Source organism: Euprymna scolopes, chromosome 40 (assembly GCF_053919585.1).
Source record: "Euprymna scolopes isolate OS-2025 chromosome 40, ASM5391958v1, whole genome shotgun sequence".
NCBI classification, from domain to species: Eukaryota; Metazoa; Mollusca; class Cephalopoda; order Sepiida; family Sepiolidae; genus Euprymna; species Euprymna scolopes.
In genome coordinates, this window is record NC_136521.1 from 15985798 (window position 1) to 15998746 (window position 12949).

Below are 12949 nucleotides of genomic sequence, written 5' to 3' on the forward strand. Positions count from 1 at the left end.
ACAACATAAAAGTTCTTAATACTGTATCAGTTAATAATTTTTTTAATAATTCTTAATATTGCATCAGTTAATAAATTTCTTAATAATTCTTAATACTGTATCAGTTAATAAATTTTTTTAATAATAATTTTTTAATAATTCTTAATACTGTATCAGTTAATAAATTTTTAAATAATCTCTTCTCTATATAAATAAAATGAACTCATTTTTTCCCGTCGGATTTTGACCTTAATAGGATTAAAAATCAAGATATTTGATGCAAATATAATATGCACAAACGGTAGAACAATATCTGAGGTGTGTTATAGGCTTATTATTTCTCAAATTCCTCGATAATCTTAGATTTCTATACTTTTTCTGCTGAGAAGTCACGGCCAAAATCGGTTAAAATCAATGGAAGTGGTAAAATATTTTCTCTCTAATAAATTCCTCCTCCCCCTGCCACCACTTAACACCGTTTGGGGATCGTTCACAAGGAACAGTTGAGAAGAGAACACCGGTTTGGCTTCGTAGTTCTTTCATGTGAAGTTATTTAAAATCACTAAACTAAGCTGCAGTGCTCTGTGGCGTAGTGGTTAGCGTGCTGGACAATTCACATTATATTTTCACGTTCGCGCCGACCTACCATAGTCGTTTTTTTTTTGTTTGTTTGGAAATGGAATGGACTTTTCTTGGTGGCCGAACTGTTAACGTTGCAGATGTTTTTTTTGTTTTTTTTCACACTTTATTTTCCTACTTTTACTCATGACTCCGGGTTTGATCCTTCCTACTTACCTACCATAACATTTTTTAAAACTCCCCCCCCGTCCCGGAAACAAACACTCGGGCAACGCCGGGTACCCCCACTAGTTCTTAATACTGCATCTGTTAACTTTCACAAATATCTTTGTTTATATTTTGATGATGACTTACATTTGAAATAGCTAAAGCAATAACACTATTTCCATTTTACGTGTCTCCCAACGAGTACCATAAAAGTTAAGCATAACTCTTCCATAAAATGTGGAGAACTCCAACCTTCACAAAGGGCGGGGGGTATAATCGGGCCACAATTAAATATTTTTCATTCTTGAGAATTAATCATTCGTTTAATCTGTTCTCCACTTTTTTTTCTGTCTCTTATTCATAATACCCTTCCGATATGTTTCTTTATCTCTCCCTGTTCAATGTGGAACAGTGTCAAGCCCACAAAATCATCATTTTATGACGTCGTCCATTGTCGGTAGTTATTGTCCGTTTTAAAAGAGTAAAACAACCTCCCGTTCTTATTTACGCTGAATCTCATTTCTTTTGCATAGATGATCTCAAAAAATGATGGCGCTCAACATACGTTTAGAAACAAGATCCACAGAGCTTTAGATAGATTATAGAATATTTTGTGTGGTGTTCGTTGTTGTTTTTTGTTTTTTTTTAATTACATTTTCACCCCAAAACAAGGCACATTGCCACTTTGGTGTAGGGTCCTACCATCAGGGGAAACCACAACTGGGGCACTATGTAGGGATTTGGACAGCAAGATGTCTGTTCACGTTGCACTTGAACTGCTGCACGTCAGTACAGTTGGGGAAACAGTGAGCTGGAATGGAATTCCAAAGTCTAGCAGTTCTGGGGAAGAAACTACTGGAGTAGAAACATCTTTTACATCTAGGGATCTCTACAGTGTGGGGGTGGGATTTTGCAGCCTGTCGGGTCTGTCGAGGGTGTCCACGTCGTGGGGGTACAAGTGCTTGCCGTTCGTTAGAGCATTCACCACTAAAATACTTGTAGAACAGGCAGAGGGATGCAACGTTTCGACGATGGGACAGAGGCTGGAGCTTAGATGCCAGTTCAGGGCCTATCAGATTTACGACTCTCTTTTGAACCCTGTCAAGAAGCGAGAGACTAGTAGCTGATGCACCAGCCCAAATGTGACAGCAATACTCCATACATGGGCGAATGGTTGCCTTATAGAGGTGCAGGATACTTTCGGGTGTTAGTAGTTTTCTAGTACGGTAGAGAGAGCCCACCTTCCTCGCAGCAGCCCTGGCAATGCTCTCGATGTAATTGTTCCAACTTATGTTTCCTGTGAACGTTAGGCCAAGGAGCTTGAAAGACGTACTCTCAGATAAAGAGTCGATGACCATTGGTGGTAGAGATGGTTTCTTGTAATTATTGAATGAAACTAGTTTGGTCTTGACGGCATTGACCGTGACCATCTATTTTTGTCCCCATTCCACTACAGATCGGAGGTCATCCTCTAATGTTTCTTCCATTTCTTTAGATATGTGTTCATTTGTTTTCCTGTCGTGCCTGTTATAGAGTGTGGTGTCATCAGCATATATACCCATCTCAGAGGCAATTTTTTCGAGGAGGTCATTTATGAATATCAGGAACAGTAGAGGTCCAAGGATAGACCCCTGGGGAACTCCCGCATTTATATCATATTGTTTAGATGTACGACCGTCGAGGACAGCCTGGATTTTTCTCTTATCTAAGAAGGATTTAATTATATTATCTATTCTACCACTGATACTGTATGATCTAATTTTCCTGAGGATACCCTCATGCCATATCCTGTCAAAAACCTTAGATATATCTAGAGCTACCGCTCTACCCTCCCCCGCTTTGTCTAGTGAATGGTATATACGTTACGAGATTACAGTTATGATGTCCGCTGTGGAACGGGCTTGTCTGAATCCATATTGTCGGTCAGTCAGAAGTTTAGCATCTGTAAAGTGATGGGCTAGAGCTTTGTTAATTAAGGTCTCAAATATTTGGGCAAAAAGTGGGAGGAGGCTAATGGGGCGATAATTTATTGGGTCAATTCTTTTGCCAGAATTCTTGAATACTGGTACCACAAAAGGAGTTTTCCAACGGCCCGGAAAGCAAGATTCATTAAGGCATTTGTTGTAGAGTTTGAAGAGAACTGAAGCTACTTCGGCTGAGCACTTTTTTAATAGCACAGCTGGGATGAGATCGGGTCCACATGCCTTTGAAGCGTCAAGGTTTTTTTATGATAGCATGCACCTAAGCAGGGGTGATTTTCAGATCGTCTAGCGTGGCGTCTGTCCGCATAGGAAATTCAGGTAGGGGTGGTTGGAAGGGTCCAGTGTGGAGTTGGAGGTAAACCGACTGGCAAGCATGTTAGCCTTTTCGGTTGCTGAGCAAACAACCTCGTGATTGTTGGTTAGTGGGGGGAATTGTTGATTGCCCATTATTTACTACACTGTTGTAGATTTTCCAGAAGTCACGAGTTCCTAGTTTTTGTGCTTCGATGCGTTTTTTAGTGGTTCCGTAAATTCTCTCTTAGCTGTCGCTATTCCTTTCTTACCATTACTTCTAGCTTCTATATACTTCTGTCTGTTTGAACTGGACTTATGTCGGTTATGTTGTTATTTTATAAGTTTCTTTAACCACGAATCTCCAAATAGTTTCTTCATAGTTTAAGTAAATTGTATTTAGGCCATTGTCTTGGCCATTGGTAAGGTGTGATCCTGTGCAGTTTCCCAGGAATTGCTTTATCACGCTCTGAGAAAAAAATAATTTTACTTTATTTATTGTATTACTTGAGGCGTCCTTACCGCTAAATATCGAGTGAGTTACCTAGTATTTTTTAGCAGGTCATATTTTTGCTTTTGTGTCACAGCTTCCTGTCGTGGGATGAAGATCAACGTAATCATATTGACACATCTTTTCTCCCATTACTGAAGTTATGCCACTTTGCGCTTGGTCAGTATAAAACTGCAGCACTAACACTAATCAGGTTTAACTGGCTTCCTAAGAAGGAAGAAGTTTCATGGGAGTATGAAATTCACAAGCGGTCCCTAGTCGCATGTATATATCCGTTAGGGGAGATTACAACATTAGATTTTTGCAATATTTTCTGGAAGTTTCAGTGTCCTACTACATACAGCGTCTAGTGTTTTCCAAATTATTCCCCTATCTTATACTGACCAGGCTCAACGTTATTTAACTGGTGATATAACGAGAAACGATATGTAAAAAGACGACATAAAACTGGAAATTAATGAAGGGTTAAAAAAAAGACGACATAAAACTGGAAATTAATGAAGGGTTAAAAAAAAGAGGTAGACTTGAACAACAAACGGAAATAGGCATGCGTCCTCTATAGTATCAGACCTGACCGAATGGTTACTTGTAGGCATAGACAAATTCATACCATCTAAAAAATTCCAACAAAAACCTAACAGCCAGCCATGGTTCTCCCCTGAATGTGCTGCTGCCATTGCACACATTAATCACTTTTTCCGTAGCTACCAACGTAATAGATGCACTGAAACTAAATCTTCTTTCAGAACCGCCAGCAACCACTATAAAAGAGTAATAAAAAATGCAAGAGAACTATTTGCTCAATCCGTTAAATCCAAAGTAGCTGAGCAGTGGCTTGGTTCCCACGAGTTCTGGCAAATAGCAAATAGGATCCTGAACAGAAGCGTGCGTTCTATCCCAACCATTATCAATGGACCAGAGGTCATCTCGACAGCATCTGGCAAGGCCAAACTATTTGCTAAAAACTTTGCGGCAAATTCTACCCTGTGCGACGAAGGCAATCAACTCCCCGTATTCACTTCTATAACAGACAACACGCTATGCAAAATACAAATATCTGTGTGTGAGGTCGCTAAGCTAATCAAGAACCTTGACTCCAGTAAAGCAACTGGTCCTGACGGTATTCCAATTATAGTGTTAAAAAAATTACAACCAGAACTTGCCCCCATACTTATAAAACTGTTGAAGCTTTGCCGTAAAGAGAAGTGCTTTCCAACATCCTGGAAAACCTCATCAGTATGCCCTGTATTTAAGAATTCAGGTGATAAGTCTTTCCCCTCTCAGTACAGACCAATAAGTCTCTTTTGTGTATCATGAGTAAGTTGCTGGAATCCACAATAAATAGAGAAGTAGTCAACCACGTCAGCAGAAATAACCTTCTTAGCGACACGCTATATGGTTTCCGTTCTGCTAGATCTACAGCAGATGTGCTAACGGTTATATCTCATAGGATTACCAAATCTCTCGAAAAAGACTCCATTTCTAGGGCAGTTGCTCTCGACATATCAAAGGCCTTCGATAAGGTTTGGCATAAAGGCCTATTACACAAAATTTCCAGCTACGGTATAACTGGAAATGTTTTCTCGATCATTAAATCATTTCTCTCTGATAGACTCATAAGAGTAGTGGTTCATGGGCAGAGTCAGAGGTCCACAGTGTTAATGCTAGTGTCCATCAGGGGTCCATACTGGACCCAACTCTCTTCCTGATCTACATCAATGATCTCCCAAAACACATACTAAAATCCTTCGTTGATATCTATGCTGATGACACGACCATCTATGGCAACACATCAAAGGCCGTAAATGATGTTGTCTCTTATTCTCTCTCCTCTGATCTTGAGCGCGTGGTACAGTGGGGAAAGATGTGGCTGGTTACCTTTAATGCATCTAAGACCAAGCTCCTATCTCTACATCATAAACGCTCTGATCCCCATCTGGAATCAATTGAAATGGATGGCTCTCGTCTAGGGGAGGCCTCATGTTTTGATAAGCTTCTGGGTTTGTCCTTTACTTCTGATCTTAAATGGAAAACGTGCATAAGTCTGTGGCCAAGGTCGCTGGGGAAATGGCAAGATCATTCTACCGCTCCAGAAGATATCTCACTACTGATGCAATTCTCTATCTATATAAGAGCCAACTACGCCCAAAGATGGAGTACTGCTGCCACATATGAGCAGGAGCTGCTATTTTTAAATTCAAACGATAACTGTATGTTATCGCCCTAAACCAGCACTAATCGCCAGTGAAAGCCAGATTATTTCATTTCGGCCACGGTCGCCACTGTCCGCAATTGCTCAGGGACGACAGTAGCCACCACTAACAACAACAACAACAACAACAACAACAACAACAACAACAAAAAAGAACAACAGCCGTAGTTTACTTCTTTGCGAGAGGGTGGGTCACACTTCTACCGGGCAACGCCGGTTAACGAGTCCTGCTAGTTTACAATAATTTATTGTTCGATAGGCTACTTTAAAAAGAAATATTTACATCTTCTTAATAATAATAATAATAATAATAATAATAATAATAATAATAATAATAATAATAATAATAATAACTGCACCCCTATACAATAACGCTAACACTCTAACCATAATAACTCTAACCCGCGAAAAAGACCGGGGAGACAAAATAATATCTGATTTAATACCCTCTTTCAGTTCTAATGCCAAAATAAATAATTTCTCAATGTTGTAAAAAATCATCTAAGTACCAGCATAGATACAACACTCTACTTAATAAAAATACCATTTAGATTTTTTTACGCAACAATGCATTACTTAGCACCGACAATAATATCATCAGATAAGACTATTAAAGCGGTCCAGGAAATTCCTTTTCCAGTAAGACCCTAAAAACGCGGTAATAACTGCATCCATGAAGATATATATTCTTGCACTGTAACCAAGATACTAACTTAAGACCCCAAAATAACTGCAAATCATTCGCACCCTCCATTCCATTGTCAATCAAATACCAACTACCCGCCCCCTTTCACTGTACCAATTATTCCACCAGGTAGCAACACTAAAAATATGAATAGTAATAACATTTAGCCTAATAATTATTATAATAGGAATACCGACAACTGACCTCTCTTAGCTGACTCTGTTAGTATCTCTCATCCAGTCCCTCAATAGATAATCGCAACAATTATGATCTACATTATTTCCCCTACCAATATTGAAATCGCATTTCCAGCAAGAGTGCACACAGACACTACACATACACTGAATCTACTTCTATCTTAATTAAGCTAAGAATTTCTAACCACACATATTCAGTTTCTGAGATAAATTCAGTTAGTAACCAAGAGACATCTTTAACAAATTAAAAAAAAACTGAAATGCAAGAATATTCCCGGATCAATCAATTGGGCTATTCTAAGTAAATTTAGCTTTTACACTGGTATTATTACAAGATCAGTATGAATGCTTGTATATTATTTTTAGAAAATATTTACTTGGTATAGTAATAGTTGAAAATGGTTTACTTCTATTTATTGTTCAAACTAAAAACGTTTACAGAGTTTCTCTATTGACTGTCTTTCCTTCTTGGTTGTATTTGTTTTGTATTTTTAGGTGCGAGTTGTCTGCATTCACTTAAATGATTTATTATTTTGTGTACAAATATATATTTGTCGCACAGTGCATTGTGCGGAAGACTTTCAGGTGTTGGACTGTCAACGGTAGCAGAGGCCAGATATACGCGTTGATGGAGTTACAGGTTAAAGTCGTTGACATTGCAGGTGCATTGGCAAAATTCGAGACCTATATAAACAAAAGCGGATGGCTTGTCGGGCAGAAGGAGAAACAGACAGGCACGCGCCCGGTTGTTGGAACACCGCTCGCTTTGCCCACCGACACCGTCACCCACCACCCCTGTTATCCCACGTCGTCACTAAGTTTTTCTCGTGCTATACCCGAACGGTGATTTTAGTAGTTGCAACATTTAAAAAAAAAGAATAAAGACGTTTATTTTTCTGTAAGTTTTTTCGCGTCTGTTTTGGCCGGAGAGCGCTGGGGAACGCATCATATTTACTGTTTTTTCTTCAATGGAACTTGTTCTAGACAAGGCGTCAAGCCACTTAATGTAAAGGGAGGGCAAGTAAGAACGAAAGCTGATTATCGAAAAGACAGGAGATGTATAATGACCTCAGTTTTGAAAAGACTATGGTTATAGGTTGGGGAAAACAGTTAGCAGGAATAGGGTTCCACAACACTACAGTTCTTAAAAAATACTACTGGAATAAAACATGTATTTATTACACTGTGGTATAAACACAGCGAATTTATGGAGACCACTAGATCAACGAATGAAACGAGCTGCGACAAAAGAAGCAGGAAATAGACCAGACAATTCTGAAAAAAACACCTGTCATAATATAGAATAGATCGAGATAGATTATAGAAAATCTCACAATTTAATACACAGAATAATAGAAGAATAAATAATAAATAACAACATTAATCCTTAGTGGGTGAACCGAATTTCTCTGAAGGAGAAAGTATCTAGGGAGTATAAAATTCACTAGCGATCCCCAGTCCCATACGTATCACGGCCAGCTTTCTAATTCTCTAATGAAGGAGTCGGCATTCTATTACATACAGGGCTTGGTATCCCCAAATGGTTACCCATCTGGTACTGACCAGGGTCAATGTTGCTTAACGTCGGTTAAGAAAGGGAGACCGGTGTGTCAACAGGATTATGCTATAACAGAGGTGTCCAATAAAAAAACGATATAAAAAAATACTTAATGAAATAAAACATTTTGCAATATTATTTCACATCAAATTATTTTGTTCACGAATGCTCTGTGTTTGCGCGAAACTGCATTGTTATTGTCTTCCAAGCGCCGAAACACACTCCCATATTCTGTATATATTACGGAAGTTATGTATATATTAAAGGAATGTGGTAAAAGCTGAAATATCTGTCTGTCATGAGGGCGTGTTTGTTTGGGAGATTGAAATGAATACCTTAATACTTTCTTTAAATTTCTAGTTTATTTTTCTGTACTGAGCGATAAGTTAGAAAATCCATTCGTTGGACTACTGTTCTCATCTTGGGTGTCATTTTCAAACCGTTTCGATCGATGTAAACTTCGACCTTCTTCAGGTGTACCTTGCCAAATTCGAGAATATTTCTGTTGAACACGGAAATTGCGACGGAATTTGAAACGGTAGCATATTCTCGTTCCGTCAGCCATGATTGTTTAGAAGTTTTAAGTAGTTCGCATTTTGTAATTTTTTAGTCGCCCCCACTGAGAATTAAATCTTCAACTTTTACAAGAATATCAGGTTAATAATTGATTTTTCCAAGTACTTTAAACACAGCGCAATTGCTCCTTGCTGAAAGGTCGTGAAAATGACACTCGAGATGAAAATACTTATCCGAAGAACCCAAATTATACGAATAACCAATCCTTATCTAAAACATTAAGAAACGTATTAGAAAATTTATTATAAAAATGATTTATTCTTATTTTGTTTTATGATGAGATTTTGATTTCTGGAGTGTATGCACGTTTCCTTTATTTTGCAAGTATCTATTTTCTAAAAAGTGGGTGAACATCTTCTAATTTAAATTCCAGCTCAAAAATCGGAATATAACACACGTGGTTCTACCGAAACAAGACGAACATTCCTATTTCCCTTCTTCTCCGAGGCATTGAGTCTATAACACCAAAATGAAAAAGAGAAAAAAGAAAAAAACCTTACGGATCAGACTTCTTACCCTGATTAGGTTATTTATTAGCGAAATATCAGAAAAAATAAAAAAAATTTTATCACCAAGAATGGAAAAAAAAGCTATAAAATTTAAATTGAAAATAACACATATGAAATGGTAGAGTTTTGGAACTCTGTGTCCTTTATGAGCTGCCGTATCTGTGGGCCATCGAAAATGCCGGCCTACAGTTTCTCAATGGTCAGTCGAGGAAAGGCTCGGCACAGATAGTTGAAGCACTTCCCATCCTTGTTCAGAGCGCGCGTGAACTGTTTCATTAACCCAAGCTTATTGTGTAACGGTGGGATCAATATCTTCTCCCAGTCAACAAGAGGTTCGTTTATGAAGTTTCTCGCCCCAGGTACTAACTACTCTCGCGCCGGCCACTCTTTCTTTACATAGTGCTGGGCTCTGTCTCGACTGCCCCATATACATATAAAGCATGGGTACTTCGTGAACCCGGACTGCTGACCAAGTATAAAGTTCGCCATCTTTAAGTCGACGCAGATGATCCATTTGTGCTGCTCATATTGGATTTTGTCGAGCACACACTTCACTGCTTCATATTTCTCTTTGAGAGTTGTGGAGTGCGCAAGAGGGATTGAGGCGAACTGGTTCCCGTTGTGGAGGAGCACACACTTCAAAGAGCACTTGCAGCTGTCAATGAAGAGTCGCCAATCTCTCGGATCGTATTGAGGAGCGCCGAGTTTAACAAGAAGAACGGCGATATCTCGGCAGTACACGAGGTCTTCATTCTGGCAGAAGTAGCACATGTAGTCCTCATGCCTTCTACGAAAGAAAGTGATACGCGCGTCCTTGCCAAGTAGATTTTTCTCTTTGAGTCTGGAGGCCAACAGTTCGGAGGAAGTCTTCGACAAGCTGAGATCCCGAACTAGATCATTAAGCTCACATTGTGAAAAGAGCTGAAGACCATCTCGTGCTTCATGCTCGAACTCTTCCGTATATCCTTGCTCGTCTGCAGTGGTGGTCTCATCGTCGCTGTTGGGAAGCTGTGTGAACGCTGGTACGGGAATTTCTTCGCAGAAAGATGCAGATGAGTGTCAGACAATGAAATTTAGAATCAATTTGATTGGCTAAGGGTTAATTAAGTAAATTTTGAATTATATTTTATTTATATATTCCTATGGAGTAATGGTGAGACATGTATTGATTTGATTGGCTAATTGTGGAATTCCCTTTATTGTTCTAAAAACCCGATCAATTCCAAAAAGGAAAATAAACAAATATAAGCTGAATCCCCCGTTTACTGCTCTTTAAATACGCTCATACTGAAACATAGTTAATGAATTAGTACTAGGATTTATAGCCACTAAATATGCCATAATTGTACTATTTTCTCAGATACACGAACCCGCATAACAAAACCGGCGTGCACCAACTTCCACGTCTAAACACACACTGGGCCCACAATGAGTTAATTTAAGGCAAAGGCAATGAATGTTAAGGTAATGAGAATATGAGAGAGAATCTAAGAGGCAATATTGTCACTACGCAGTCCTTGGGAAGAATGACCCAAATTTGCTAAAGTATAACCCTCGTTAGCCTAAATTCCCACAAAAATATATAAAATATTAAATAAATTCTATACATATTTATGATAAACACAAATATATTAATTATTTATAATATTATTCGTGTCTGTGCATTGTAATTCGATATATTCTTCAAGAAAAATATAATTGAACTCAAACCCCCTGATTTTAGCATATGTATAGCTCATCGTATCTCAAAAAGTTGACCCGATAGAGCAAAATCCATGTGATATTCGGACTCAGAACAACAAAATTAGTCTAAATCAGCTGTGAAACCCCTGATGTTTTTTTTCTTTTGCTGTTACCCAGTGTTATCGATACTTACTGAAGACATTCCGATACAAAACCTATCTAACATACTGCCAGGAACATAAAGTACCTTCATGTCAAATTTAATAAAAATCGGCATCGTCGTCCTCGAGTACACAGGGAACGAACTTACACACATAATATATAGGGAACGAACTTACACACATAGACACACACAAAGTTCCTTTCATATCATAGTAGAGATGGAGATCTTTATTGCAGCTTCTTAGAAAGAATTTCTAGTTGTATAAACCTACATACTGTTACGTCATCACCAGGAGAAAGTGTGCCTTTTCTCGCAAAATACAGTGCATAGCTGCGTCGAATAAATTTTGTTTAGGCTCCGAATACTATTTTTATTTTGAATAGTTGTTCAATGTTTACTTATAAGCTGAAGCATCCTCATATAAGGTTGTCTTCATGTACGGAGAGACTGAAGATATCCGACGAGTGTTTTTTAATGGATAATTCAAACTTTATATATTTGCGATAAATTATGATTTTGATTGCTAGAGTGTTTACGGCCGCTATACTTTTGGTATTTAAGGACACTGATTTTAGATGCACACAATAGAATTGCTGTTACATATATTCTGCTAATTAAGCCGTTTGCTTTTGAAGCACGGATTTTTGATCATATTGAACACTTTAAAAAGAATTAAGCTTAGATGTGTATTCTTCTTGTTAGATTGTTTACGACCGCTTTGGCTGAGTATTTTTTGAAAACTTTTGAGATTGTATTAAACACATTGTCGGCACACGTAGAATGCCTTTTATTTGTTAATGGCCAGTTTACTTTTAAGTGTGCAGATTTGAGATGAATTTATTGAGACGCGTTTTCCGCTGGCCAAAATGTTTAAAACTGCTGCGCCTTTAAAAATCTGAGTTGAGACTTTATAAAGAGTGTCATTACGTGAATAGTGCTTGCTAAATGTAAGAGTTAAGCAAGAGAGAAGTCCGATGGGTGCCGACTTGACAGAGTCGGGAGAGTGAGTTAGCCGAACCTCTTTTGGAAGCTAACTAGAAAGGGAGGCAAGATAATGTAATTCTGCAAGGCAATCGACTCCCTGATACTCTCATCCAGCTAGAATAATAAATATCATCATGTAATAAGTAAGCCTTTTGTCTTCGTTTGTAATCCACCTAGAAGGTAATGTGATTTTGTCTACCGTCTTTGTAAATGAACTCATATGAAAAACCCTCGAAAATTGTAACCATCATCAATAATTAATTCCCTCCTCCTGTCCATTGCACATTTTCTTTCACCTATATCAGCCTTCTGTTATAAATATGAGATCCCCAGGAATTGTGTCCTCCGTTATATTTCTTGTCCTTATTATGGCGTCCCCGATATATACACAGCCGCTATTAAACTCATGTATGTAGGACTGTCGTTATATCTGGGCTGGTAAGTCAGTGCCCCGTTTGGATGTTCTTGCTAAGGTGCAGAAAAGAATCTGTAATTTGATTGGTCCGACCCTTGTTCTTCTCTGCAATCACTCTCTCACAGAGGTGATGTTACTGTTAAGTTTGCAGATTGAAACAAGTAACGTAGAAAGCAATACACTGACGACTCAACAAAGGTAGATCAAATAAGAAGTGTATTAGGAAAAGGTATATTTACAGGATATTTACATAATGGTGTCAAATAAGAGAGTCTTTGCTGGAGAAACATATCTGCTCTCGGCGGCCTTCGGTGGTTTCTGGTGAACACACACTCAGACTAACTGAGTCTTCCTATTTATGTGTAATTACTATCCACATATGCAAATTATTGTGTGCCACCACAATAGTTACTAGTCT